Genomic DNA, 12867 nt, shown 5'->3' on the forward strand with positions numbered 1-12867 from the left:
GCCAGGCAGCATTTCTTCTGTCCTACTCTTGAACTGTCATTTCAACATTTTGTGTACCATAACTCTTCTCAAATTTAACTATATAACTAAATGTAACGTAGTTGTATTATATGACTCACAAATACAACATACTTAAGAGAAAATATGGCTTCTTATACTTCCTTCTACTTCACAGCACATAATAGCTAAAGTATTTTATGAGAAAATGTCCACTATGTTATTAAATTTGGGGGGTTGTAACTGTCTGTAAAGGTGTTATCTAATACTGTCTTCTCAAATAGTTGTTTTTGCTGACTCTTCTGCTGCATTCATCAGATTGTCTTGCTGACACCCTCCTGCACAATAAACCTGGAAGCAAACATTACAGATATTTTCTATCAGGAATACTTAGTCTACAAATTGATTTCTTTGAGACAAGAAATTAAGCGTCTGCTCCTCAGAGTCAGTTCAGAGTTTGTTTTTTGTTCAGACCATGGCTTGTCTCTGCTCTTGGAACTTGACTCTTGGCAGAAAGATAGGCCTAAAATGCTCTTCTGGGAGTCCGGAGAGAAGGAGCCAGAAAGGACTGATGCTGACGTTTGCAGTAAACTTTAAATAATTTGGTACATGTTCCACTTATCCTAAGATAATCTTTTGACAAGTAGAGGAAAATCCCTTTATAATAATGGTTTCTGAAGGTGACTATGTACATTTGCTTAAGCCTGGCCTCATAGCATGGACAGAGCTGAGCCTTTACTTAGTGCCTTTGCTATACATGCACACATTCATCAATATATACATATAACCAACACACACGCATTCATAAATGTGCACATAGACACAGATATTTATAAACACACATGCACACACATTGATAAGTAGGCACATTAATAAATACATACATGTCTATAAATACATACATAGACATTCATGCACACTCAGGAATCCTGCACTAATCTTTACGTATCTTAAATATGTCAGATCTTCTGGGTGAAATGGAGAGAGAAATGTCTACAGTATTTTCAGCATAAAATTTCTAACAAGAAGTTTCTGTTGTCTCACCATGGAGATAAAAAGCTCACGAACTAATGGCAACTATTTTGTTTTTAACTCGGATTGGAGAAATCCCAGAGCTCTGGTTCTTTTACAAGTGCTGTTTGAGAACAGAGTGCCATGCCACACCTCCCCTCCATAGTCTCTGTGAGCCGCCCACCCCAGCATTCGTTCAGCTCCTTAAGTGCTGCACCATCTTCTTTCCTGATTCAGACGCTCTGTCCACGTTGTTCTTTTCTGTTTCCTGGATAACTGGTACTTTTCTTCCAAATCCCTGGGTAAATTTCCCCTCCTCAGGGAAACCTTAACTGGAGTAAATGCTAAGTGAGCTCCTCCTTTTATAGTCTTTTATAACCTTGAGTATATTACTTTTATTGTTCTCATCAAAGGCTGAAATTTTACATTTATTTGTGTGATTATTTCGTGAAAGGTTGTCTCCTGCCCCAGACTATAAGCGGAGAAGGCAAGAGTCATCTAGTTTGTATAATATTACCTCCGCTGAACCTATTAGAGTGGCTGGTACATACTTAGTAGATAAACAATACACATTTGTTGATTTGATAGGAGGTTATCTCTGAAAGATCAGAAAGCACAAAGCATTACTGCCTTGTATCAGAATATATTCAGCTGCAAAAAGACCAGCTGACTATGGCTCAACAATAGAGGAAACTTATTGATTTATAAAGCTACATAGTGCAGATATGGGATGAATATCGATGATGGTTTGATTCAATGGATCAGTGGGGCCTATAAGAAGCCTGATCCTTTTCACTTCTCTCCTTCTGCAATGTCCTCTTCGACTTGGCTCCCCTCCACCGTCAAAAGATGACTGACTGCCAAAAACGCCAAAGGTTACATGCTCTCTTGTGTATACCCAGGGGGGAAATATTCACCACAGTAAAAGAAAGAAAAGTACAGGTTTTGAATTGCGTCCCCGCAAAGTTCATATGTTGAAGCTCAAACCTGCAGAAACGTAGAATGTGACTGTATTTAGAGATTGTCTTTAAAAGGTTAGAGTGGGGCCATGAGGGTGGGCTCTAATCCAATACGACTGGTGTCCTTGTAAGGAGCGGAGGTTAGCACACAAACAACTCTGACTGAGGAATGTTTATGTGAGTTCACAGCAAGAAGACAGTCATCTACAAGCCAAAGAGGCTCAGTAGAAAGCAAACTTGCCTACACGTTGAACAATTTGAACAATTCTACCCTCCAGAACTGTGAGAAAATACATTTCTGTCATTTCAGCCACCCAGTCTGGAATTTTGTTATAGCAGCCCTGAAATACCAATACATGGAGATAGTGTGATTTCCCAATTAATTAGGCAGCTGTATAGAACTTAGTGGAAGTACAGTGAGAACGCAGAGTTCACACAGGGGTCTGACACATTTACGTGGCTTTTCTCTGGATCCTGGATTCCCTCATCACACACAGTTTCCTGTGTTACCCTCATGCAAGAAAATTCCTGTCAGAGTAGAAAAATATTCAAATTCCTGCTGTTTTATACTCAGGCTTCTATATTACTGCTCTTTCATATCAGGCTTACATCATCTTCTTAGAAGACTTACCATAAGAACCTATACATTTCTATGTAAAAGATGTTTATAAATACTGGGTATTTTTGTCTTTTCATCAAAACTGAACAAAAACACGCACATTATTTATTCAGCAAGAGAAAATAGGTCTTCCCGAATCGGCCTCCCTAAAAAGCAGCCATGCCTCTCAACATTGTGCGGTTCTAGGAAGCCGACAGCCCTACAGTCCAGCTACAAGGACTGTTACCATAAAGCCATCGCTTCAGCGGATGTTCCCACTTCATCAGTGTCACTGTTGGTAGAAGTGAGGTTAGTGTCGACACTTTCCAACAGTTGGCAAATGAAAGATAAATTCAGGGTCCTGCATCTACATAGACCGCAGAAGGGTTATTACAGAAACCTCTAGATCAGAAGGGGAAACAACTACAGCATAAACCTACCAGCCCATGAAAGACCTGAAACCCAAATCCTCTGCTTTCCTTCTCTCACTTCGCGGTTCTTATATCAGACACGAACATAGGGCCACACACTCAGCTGTGCCAGAATTGCAGATGTGTTTATCACTTTAAAACTCATTAGAATTTCTGTCATGATCTATTCCACTGCCATGCTGGTTACATATACTCCATGTGCCCTGTGTGGTTCTGTGCCTCAGGAGGCTGACCTCTGCAGACTTCAGATGCTATACTCCCTTCTTGTTCTTTGGTTTGGACAGTGGGATGAGAAAGCAGGAGGTAGTCAGTTTCCCACCCCACATTTCTCTGCTGCTGGGCAAAGCCCTGATCAGAGTATAATCACCTTCTGCTATTCCAGCTATGCTTTCTGCCCTGCCAGATTGGGGCAAAATCTAGGAATTTTCAGGTAAGGAGTTGTCAGGCAGGCTGGCGCAAGACACACAGGAGATCCACATGGAAGTTCATGGCAGCAGCAAATTATCAAGCAGTACGGTAGGATTTCTAAATGTTAATAATCATTTTTGCTACGTAGGTTCTTGCTGGCTGTGTATCAGCCCTAGCTCTGCTCTAAGCCATGGCCTGCCTGTGGGAGTGAGTGGGAGTGAAGCTTCTGCTAAACTATCCCGCGCCCTAAATGAGGCACAATGACCTCACCAAATTATAACCCAGTACTTTTTTTAAAAAGAAGACGAGAATAAAATTTTATTTCTGTGATTTCAATAAACAACTTAAGTAGCTTGAGCCTAAATTTCTTCAACCAAAGAGTGGAGATGGTACATACCTCATCGGATAACTCTAGAGGTGATTGAACTCAGCATGTGTAATAATTGAACTCAGCTCATACTGTGAATGACGCCCACTTTAAGGATGGTACTGGAGCAACTAATCCGTGTTTTGAATTTGTAATGAACATAACAACTACTACACATACTTGCTACAGCAATGCAGAAGTCATTACCTTTCAAAATAATTTGGAATATTTTTCTCTTATTTTAATTGCTCGTATTTACTTTCTCCATGGAAAACTCAGAATAGCTCCATCCTCTCTTTGTTACAAGATAAAATTTTGGGAGGTTGTAATTGTAACCTTATCCCAACCCAACCCAACACTTCCCACTCTCAACAGTTGTACTTTTGCTATGCTGGTGTTTCTCCTCCTAAATCAGAGAAGAAAATGCTTTCTTTTAGATTTTTAAAAGTCCTGAAATAGGCAAGAAAAATATTTTTACATTGAACGAACCATCTGGCCACTTTATCCTGTTCTACATCTAACATCCATAGTTACTATATTTATTTATTGGATTCTTTATTCATGAAACTGATATTGCAACTATAAATTGCCACGAGTAGTCAGCAACTGCTTTTAACTATTTCTATTCCTTTTTTAAAACTAAGAAAAATTCTCTCATGAGATAGAATTACGAAATATTCATGAAAATTAGAGCATTGATTAAGAAATATAGATCCAGCCCTGACCTGTGTGGTTCAGTGGGTTGGGCGTTGTCCCACGAAACAAAGGGCTGTCGGTTCGATTCCCACTCAAAGCACTGGGTTGACAGTTCAGTTCCCGGTCAGGGCATGTGCGAAAGCCAATAGATCTGTGTTTCCCTCTCCTTCTCTCCCTCCCTTCCCCTCTAAAACTAAATTTAGGGAAAAAAAATCTTAAAAAAAAGAAATCTAGATCCAAACCTTAATTCTGCCATTAATTTTGTAATCACCAACAATTCACTGAATTTCCTCACCAGTTAAATGTAGGATTGGAATAAGTGATCCTTAAGGAACCCTTCAGATTCAGATATTATCTCTTGCTATTTCTAAGGTATTTTAGCATAAAATAGCACCTAATATATTGTGAGCAATTCTATTATGGGCATGTGCATTTAATAATCATAGTAACCCTACTACGCAGATAAGAAATAAAACTGTGAGGCTCCGTTTCTAATTCAAGATCTTCCCAGCAGTTAGTGCGAGTGTCATAGCTTGAAAGGTCATTTTGAATACAAATCCTATACCTCACTGAATAGTACCTTATTTGATGATGATTTTCAAAATAAACTAGAAGCTTAAATGACTGGAAAAAAATAAAGTTTCACAAGCAATTAGTCAGCCAGTAAATAAGTAAGTGACAATTTTAGCAAATTTGAAAGGCTGCTAGGCATTCGAAGTGTGCCAGTTAATAAATGTGGAGATATTTTTAATCCACTTATTTAAAAAAAACTGTAAATGTAACTGCATTTCTAGGGAACAGAACAATAACAGCTACAAGAAAGAACACATCTTTCTGCCTCAGTGGAACCAGGGATTGTTTTACTCCAAGCAACTCCCAAGAGCATAGCGCCAGCTGCCTATTTGCCTGCTGTGCTTCTCAAGCAGGTGTTTCTTTGTTGTGTGATTGCGGAATTCAACGGATGGTTGGCTCATGATCTGCAAATTGTTACTTACATATTTAATTTTATAGTGAGCAGTTTCTTTTCTGGATAGATTATATCAGTTTCCTAAGATTTATATGAAACCAATGACTCTGAAATTCTTCCTGGTGGAAGTTCCAAAAAGATTCACAAGCTAGGGGTGTTTTTGAGTGTTTTATAAATAGAAAAGACTAACAAATATCATCTTAAAAGAAAACTTACGCCCTGGCTGGTGGGGCTCATTGGATTGAGTGCCAGCCTGTGAACCAAAGGGTCGCTGGTTCAATTCCCAGTCAGGGCACATGCCTGGGTTGCAGGCCAGGTCCCCAGTAGGGGGCATGTGAGACGCAACCACACATTGATGTTTCTCTCCCTTTCTTTCTCCCCCCCTTCCCCTCTGTAAAAATAAATAAATAAAATCTTTTAAAAGAAAGAAAACTTAAAATGTAATATATATTTTATGTTATCTTAGTATAAGGAAAGGACAATAGCCATCTCTGTGGCAGTATTGTGAGGATGAAGGGGATGATATTGACAAAACTTTTTCTTAATGTGAGATGATATTGCTCTTGGTTAACTATTAATCTCATTTATAAAGTCTTTAAAAGAAATACTTTTCTAAGGCAGCAATGACATTTCCCTTCATACTACACAATGCTTGTCTATGTAGCGTGGTGTAAAAAATCTTTTGGGGATTTGGAACTTGAACTGTACTTCTATTTATTGGCACAAAAGCATCAGTAAATAGAAATCCCAGTAATTAAAATCAATAAATAGAAATGACACATCATCATTTCTACTTAGATACGGTCTAATGTCGGTTCTTCTGATTCATTGAAATTAAAGCTCAATGTACTTCTTTCCCTGGATAGAGCAACAGGAAAAAATTCATTATACATTGATTGAGATAAACCTTTACAACTAATACTGTGGTGTCACGTCCCCTGAAAACTCGGTATTTCAAAACCGTTATGTCTACCTGTGTTGCAGCTGATCGAGGCTGGGCAGACGCACTCTCACTTCCAGGGCACGGAAGAAAATGCGAGGAGCCATGGGGATGCTCTACATAACTTTATTCATGGGTGGGCAAGCCACACACACTGCAAGCTGTGTGTCTCTAACTAGTAAGAAGCCCCTACTTGTTTAAGTACTAGAGGGGAACAAAGCCCGAAAAATGCCAGAACATAAGATAACACAACATAACATAACATAACAATCTCTGCATGCGAACCCACTTCATGTTATGGGAACAGTTTATCAGACCCAGTCTCAAGGCTAAGAGAACACTACTTATCAGGCCCCTCTAAGGCTATGGGAACACTGCTCCCCTTAGTCACCCAGACACCTGGGTGAGGAAGCCAGATAGACTCCATTACCTTACACTACTGTTCTCAGGTGACACAATCTTCTATGTAGGAAACCCTAAAGATTATACACACATACACAGTTAAAACTAATAAATGAATTCAACAAAGTTACAGGACACAAAATCGACATATACAAATGAGTCGCACTCGTGTACATTAACAAAAAGTTCCTTAAATGTAGAAGTAACATGTTGCTATTTTTCCCCACCTAAATCCTTATTAGAAAATAAACTTCTCTTCTCAAGGGGCTTATATTTTCAGTATTTTATAAAAGATTCTGATTTTTGACGGTGAAATTCCACAAGCTTTTAACTATATATTCCATGATTGTCAGAATGGAAATCAGTGACTGGGACAATATTAGAAAGTAGTTCAAGGATTGTGTTTTATGCATCTCTTTGTCATACCACCTGTCAAATTTCCTAGTATTGCATTATTGAGGATAAAGAGAGCTCTACATGGTGTTCAAATGTTTCCATTTGCCAGAAGATAATAATGATTCTTAACTCATATGGGCTTCATAATATAATCTCAAGCTGTATAAAGCACCAACTGAAAGACTTAATGGGAAATTACAAAATCTCTATCACATTGGGTGATAGAGATGATTGATGATAGAGTGATTTTAACACATCTGTAGGGACTCATGGATCAAACAGACAAAACTTAGCAAGAATATAGAACATTTGCGTACCACAATGAATCAGTTTGATCTACTGAATGTATATGTAACATTGCATACAATGATTAAATAATACTTTTTCTGCAAGAGCTTGAGGAACATTGTGAAAATTGATCGCAATCTAATCCACAAAGTAAATGGCAATACATTTTCTGTCTTCTTGCTTCCCCTCGGTCCCTAGTCAGTCTATTCTCAACTTCAAAACCAGAGTGATCCTGGGAAAACCTAACCTGGGTAAGTCATACCTCTCTTCTGATTTCTCTCATCACACTACAAGTGAAAGTCTAAATACATATCATTGCAGTAGCCCGCAAAGCCCACACACCTAGCCCTCCAGCCAACTTTGTCTCTCTAATCCTATCCCCTCCCCCCTCCCTCACTTAGTGTGTGTCAAGTACATCGTCTCTGCTGTCCCATTAACACACTAAGAGTGATTCAGCCTCCGAACTAGTCAACTTGCTGTTTCTAATGCCAGGATCCTTCAGATAATCAAACACTCAGGGACTCCTTCATCTCCTGTAGGTCGTTTTACTAAAATCTCCAACACCTTATCCACAACTCATTCTCTATCACTTCTTCTGACTTCATTTTTCTCTAAATTATTTCACACTGCCTAAAATGTTACTGATTTTATCATCTGTCTCCCTTCACTAGAATGTAAACTCCTAGAGTCTACGGTTTTTATTCTACTTTATTTATTGTTATGTTTCTAGTAACTAGAGCAGTTCCTGGTATCTTGCCTGTATGTAATACAAATGAATGAATTGGGAAATTTAAAAGCACTTTTTACATAACCCTTTGGTTAGAGAAATAAGTCATAATAAAATTATAAAATATTTCAAACTAAATGACCAAATTCATACATATCAAAACTGTAGAATATAACTAAAGTAGTAGTTGTAGGAACTTTTATAGCTTTCAGTATGCTTATTAGAAAAGAATCACTTAAAAATAATTAACCAGGCATCCAACCTAAGAATTAAAAAAGCACAGGATAACACACATCCTCAAAATATTAGGGAGTAAATAATAAAGATCATAAATAGAAGCAAAAGGTGAGGCCACCAAAGCCCCCCCCAACAATTATTGGTAAAGACTAATAACTTGGACAAATTTCTGGTCATAAGTAGAGAAGGCAAAATAGACACTATTAGGAGTAAAATAAATGCTGTAACTACAGATACTACAGTAACTAAAAAGATAAAATGATGTTATGAATAACCTTGTTAATAAAATTAAAGTATTAGATGACATGGGAAAAATTCTAGAAGAATGGAACCTGCATAAACTGGTTCTATTAGAAAGAAAAGAAAGCCATTAAAATTCAGAATCAGTTGTTTAAATTATCCTACCAAACACACACACACACACACATTAAAATCAGATGGCTTTGCAGGAAAGTTCCAGGAAACATGAAATAACAAAAATTCCAATAATACACCAACTTTTCCAGTAGCTAAAAAGAAGGAATACATCCTCCAATGTATTTGATGATGACATAATAACCTTAATAGCAAATGCTTTTAAAATAGCGTATGAAAAGTTACAGGACTGGGCTCCTTGGAGAAACGGCTGATTCTAGGGCTGGCGCTGAAAATATACACAGTGAGCTTGGGGCATCTTGTAACACCAGAAAGGAAGGAAGTGTTTGGAAAAGACAAAACAAAATAGCACAATGATCTGGGTACGTCAAAGGAACACGGAAGACACTTGAGTAACAAAAGAAATAACAATATTGAACTGTAACCCAAAGTAGAGAATAAATATCCATGAGTGCACAGTATATAAATAAGTGATTAAATAAACAAATAATTAAGGGAGAAGAAACAAGTCTCCTGTGCAGAAGAATTCCAAATAATTTATGTAAATTCCCCTCCCTTAAGCGGGGGGGAGCATAAATTGCCAATCCCTAACTGTGGGTTGTGTACACTGACCTCCTTCCAAAGAGTATAGGATGGCACATTCCATGAATACAGATGCGATGCTCACAAACAAACTACCAACAACCTGAGTTTAGTCTTATTGAAAAAAATCATCATTACCAAATCAGTATCGACCCAGAAAATATTTCAATGTCAACCCAAATTTTAATAAAATTCACTAGATTAAGAGACTATGAAAGGGAAAAACATAAATAGATCAATAAAACATTTGACGCAGGGGCTCTGAAGTACTGCTATCCTACTCTGCATTTGGTGTTGGGTACATGATTGCTGACTTCGTTGCTATTGGTTAAATTGATGTGCCTCCCTTCTGTAAATACGCCACATTTCATAGTAAATGTGATTGTGAAGATAAATGGTTTGGGACCTTTAAGTGGAACCTAATCAACAAAACAAACAAGCAAAGCAAAATAAAACCAGAGTCTCTGAAATAAAGAACAAACGCACAGTAACCAGAGAGGAGGGGGGAGGAGATAGTGGGGAGGAAAGGGAGAAGGGTTTTCAGGAACAACTATAAAGGACACATGGACAAAACCAAAGAGGGGTGGAATGAGGGGAGGGAGGTGGGGATGGCTGAGGCGGGAGGACAGGTGCGGAGTAAAGGCAGAGAACTATACTTGAACCACAATAAATAAAATAAATGAAAAAAAAGAAAAATGGTTTGGGGATTGACGGGCGGTTTGCTTGGAGATGGACTTACTTCTCTACAGTGGAGGAACTAATTTGTAATATTTATGCATTTGGACATAGTCCCCCCTCAGGACCCGCCTACCCATGCTTCAACACCCATTTCCACCTCGCCCATGCCCAACGCTGTTTTCACAAAGTTAGAATCAGATACACAAACCCAGTGGAAACTGAAAAGTATGTTTTAGCTGGGAAATGACCCAGGGCCTTTCAGGCCAGTGGGGAGCGTGTGGAAACTCCTCCTAAACAGTGTGAGGCCTTGGACGCCTCGGACAGATCTATGGAGTCCACCGCTGCTTCTCAGAGAAGTTTTCTCCATCTCACCTCTCCCTACTCCATTGTGAACCTCTCGGCTACCATCTCATTCCCACAGCCATACACCTGCATTTGACTTCTTGGTCTGGCACCTTAGGCTTGAAAATCTGTTTTCGTGGTTCACCTGGCTACTCCCCAGGATGTAGCTTTTATAGTCTCCCTTTATCTGCATTCGGTGCCCTGCCCGTTGAACAGTCATGCCCTGGCCTGAGTTCACGGCCTGCCGTGCGCTGTCTGGAGGGAGGAAGGGGCACAGGGAACAGCTTTAGCTCAGCTCTTTAACTGCATGTTCACGGGATTTTTGTGACGCAAAAACACAACTAACCTGCGCGGAGCAAATATTCGTCCAATTGCAATATCAAAATGATAAAGTTAATATTAAAACTATAAATAATTTTTGTAGGATAGTTACATAAGTGAAATTATTGGATGAACGATGAGCAAGAAAATAACCTTAAATGAAATGCAGATATTATAATGACTTTTTATACAAATCATAGTTTCTCTAAAGCCATAGCTGTTTTGTATTTGCATAAATGGATATTAAACAACTATATTTTTGCTCTTGGAAAGATAGCTAGATCATTTTATATTCAATCTAACAATATTTCCTAATATGGGGTTTAATGTTTATAACCTTCTTCCAAAGGTTGGGGCGTAAACAAAGTGGTATCTCTTATTTTTCAAATTGATTGCTTAAAACCTCACATCCTTATTAGCAGTACTCCAACCTCTCCTTTTTGGGGGCTTTAGCTTTCATTTATCAAGAAAAGGAGAGCTTGCTTGGTATAAAAAAATCAATTTTTCCAAAATGTATCCACACAGAGAGTTGGAGTGTAGCTCTAACACCATTGTGTTGTTGCCGTATGGAGTCACAGCTGGACTCTGACTCTCCAAGGGGTGATGGTTGCCTGTCAAGTGCTCAGGTGAAGCTCTTTGATGGTTTGGATCCTTTGTGGGACACAGGGGTACCCTGGTCAGGGTTCCAACATTACAGTTGTGTGTGTGCTCTTGTGTGTGTGTGTGTGTCTTCTTAATGTCACAATCACATTCTCTGCCCTTGTTCTTCAAAGTAAACTGGGGCCTCCTCAGAGACTGACCTATTTACCAATCTTGTGATACAGGCCCAAGGCACTTCCTTTGATGAAGAGCTCACAGAAGGAAGTGTCCTAACATCTTTCATGAGTAAATAATTATCCAATTTGGGACGGGGGGGGGGGGGGGTTGGTGTTTGATTTTAAGTACAAAGAGAACTTACACACTTAGGAGTCATTCTGGGTTTGGACTGCATCCAGATTTTTATCTGATTATTTCCCATTTTTGACCATTGCTTTTCCTACACCTATTGGACAATTACCAGAATATGTGCAAGCTCTTTAATCAGGTACCACAACAAACACAAATAGTTCTTAGTAACCATTCATCGCCCCACAGAAGTGGGCCAGCAGTTGAGTAGCCTACTAGCCCTGAGGTGGCCTGCTTTACAGACACAGGGCAAAGTGTTGGTTAAATTGGTTAGTTGGTTGAGTAGAGATAGGTTTCTCACATGAGATGATGATATATTAAAATGACATAAGATATATGGTACAGCCCTGGCTGATGTGGCTCACTGGATTGAGCGCCAGCCTGTGAACCAAAGGGTCGCTGGTTCGATTCCCAGCCTGGGGCACATGCCTGGGTTGCGGCCAGGTCCCCAGTGAGGGGTGCATGAGAGGTAACCACACACTGATGTTTCTCTCCCTCCGTTCCCCTCTCTAAAAATAAATAAATAAAATATTTAAAAAATATGAGGGTACAAAGAAACCTGAACTAGGAGACACAGGTGTCCCTATGTTTACTATCTTTCGGTTAAGATGGCTTCACTCATGTCTGGTTAATATGGTAGTCCTACAAATTTTGGTTTGTATTAGTGTGCAGGTTGTGCTCTACACAAAGTGAGTTGGTGTGTGGGGGGTTATAAATAATGCTTAGTCTGAAAGACTAATCTCCAGGTGGACAGAAAGGCAATTAGCAATGCAAGGGTGGGGCGAGGAATGGCAAATGGGGGCTCAGTCCTGGGTTGAAGTCTACTAGGAGGAATAAAACAAAGGCACTTAGCAGTGCTTGTCATCTGATTCCCTGAGTATAACACGGCTTTAGACCCCCTTGTAAAAACACTTTAGTTGGCAACAATAAAATGATATTATAATCATTTTATTATAATAAAATAATATGCTCTAGCAGTTTCAGGTGACATAAGACAGAAATCTCAGCTTTTTTACTTAATTGTGTGGCCTTAGGTAAGCGACTCAAACTTCACACAACTCAGTTACCTCACCTGGAAAGCAGGGCTGGCACCTACCTCTGTGTGCAGGTGTATTCATTTAATACACTTTAACAGCATGTGTGAAACACTTAGGAATGGCTAGCAGTTGGTAGGCACTCAATAAATTATAGCTAATCATA

Source organism: Desmodus rotundus, chromosome X (assembly GCF_022682495.2).
Source record: "Desmodus rotundus isolate HL8 chromosome X, HLdesRot8A.1, whole genome shotgun sequence".
In the NCBI taxonomy this organism is placed as follows: Eukaryota; Metazoa; Chordata; class Mammalia; order Chiroptera; family Phyllostomidae; genus Desmodus; species Desmodus rotundus.